This window comes from Pundamilia nyererei, unplaced genomic scaffold (assembly GCF_000239375.1).
Source record: "Pundamilia nyererei isolate P.nyererei 1_Seehausen unplaced genomic scaffold, PunNye1.0 scaffold04588, whole genome shotgun sequence".
NCBI lineage: Eukaryota > Metazoa > Chordata > Actinopteri > Cichliformes > Cichlidae > Pundamilia > Pundamilia nyererei.
The window spans coordinates 1-1,713 of NW_005191989.1; the positions used below are offsets into that span (position 1 = coordinate 1).

The following is a 1,713-nucleotide window of genomic DNA, read 5'->3' on the forward strand; positions in this document are numbered from 1 at the left end:
TGAATTTGGACTTTGCCTTATTTTTGTTTTTACTACGTGTTACTGATTGGCACCTTGCTGCTGACTTCAAAGTTATGGTATTCACACACTAAAAACTATGTATTATTGAAAACTATAATTTTGAAAAAATAATTTACTAGAATTTATACATTTTATACAGTTATGGATTTGAAACTGTCTCCCTTTTGCTAGGAAGAACAAAACACAAGTCAGGAAATGGACAGTCTTGCAACTCAAGTAAGTTCAATGCAGTTTTATTCTGATTTCATATTATCTGTAACATAGATTACACATTCAAAATCTGAACATTTCACATGGTCTTGCCCTGAAGAGTTTTTTTAAAGGAAACAGGACAAGGTAAGGCATGTTCAATTTAATTTGTCAGATGAGTGTGAGATTCCCCGGTATAACTCCATGGGTGGTAAAACCAAGAATAATGACTCTGTGTCATAAGAATAATGTATTGAATATTGAAAATGAATTGGAGTTAAAAAGAAATACATCCTGAGAAATTATTTTGTCTGTATTTTTAATCTCAGTGTTTAAGTGATTACATAATGAGGAAATTAGACCGTGACCGTTTGGGTGTGGTAAAAAGAGGAACTGTCAGAAAATAACACAACAGGAAATGTATAAATTCGATGATAGAATTTCGATTCCCTGCTCATTGTTTTCTGACCTAAACTGGAGTCGAGAAGAGGAAGTCAGCGAGCCCTGTACAGGGTTGCGCAATTTCTTAAAGTTGGATTCCTTCCAGCCCAGGAGGAAGACGATTTTATCCGTGGCCAGGATGGTCTTTCTTCCTTTCCAAAACCCACTGCAAACAAAGTCGTAGATATTTAGCAACAGGATAGAGAGAGTACAGTATTGTAGGATGGTTAAGTATGAAGTGATTTTAAGTGTTGTAATTGAGCTGACCCTGCTAAAATCTTGCTTAAATAAAATTCCTATCTGCAGTTAAATTTGTGGACATTCGTTGTATGGTTCTCATCCAAGATTAAAAGGTTATACTTTGATAACAGTTTAGAGTTCTTATGGGTTATTCTAGTCAATTAATAAATAACACACCCTTGGGACCGTCTGTCCGGGTCTCTAAAATATACTTAGCAAATAACAAGTGCCATAGATCTAGATGAGAGCTGCCTTCAACATGTGGCTGTCAATTGGGTCTCACTAAGGGTTGCTGGTGGGTACCCAGAGTCAGAGGATGTGCAGGGTGGGCGCCTGGATTAAAGCAGTTAGAAGTTAAGCGAGTCCTCCTCACTGCCGTCTTAAATCAGTCTCAGTTCACCTAATAAAATACCCATAGTGATATAAAGACTCTGACCTGTTAGATGGAGAGTGGGTCCAGACCTCCTGTACAGGGGTAACTGAAGTCTAACAAATTTTAATACAGTTTTTACTGAAAAGCAAAAAGCTGATTTTATAAATTGAAAATCAGAATTTTGACAATTTCATCACAGATTGGATTGAAATTTTACATTTTAGAGCATGAGGTAGGGATTTATTAAAAGCCTCACAATTTTTAAAGACTAATGTGTTTTTTCTATACTGTTTAAAAGTCAAATGTTTATGTTTGTCCTCAGGTTGTCCCATCCACATCTAATAAAGGTGAGATACATGTACAGTGTTAATTAGTTTTGTTGATCTAAAATTCATCCAAGTTTTCAAGGCAGTAATATTTTTGTTTGGACTAAATAAATCTGCTGACAA

General features: G+C 35.5%; 1 long non-coding RNA gene across 1 annotated transcript; it reads left to right on the forward strand.

Annotated features, from left to right (window-relative positions):
* Positions 1–6: 6 nt before the first annotated feature.
* LOC102197192 (uncharacterized) lies at positions 7–1,617 on the forward strand. Its single transcript, XR_312632.1, has 3 exons — positions 7–77; positions 193–237; positions 1,587–1,617. It is a non-coding gene; the product is annotated as an uncharacterized LOC102197192 (long non-coding RNA).
* The last annotated feature ends 96 nt before the right edge of the window (positions 1,618–1,713 follow it).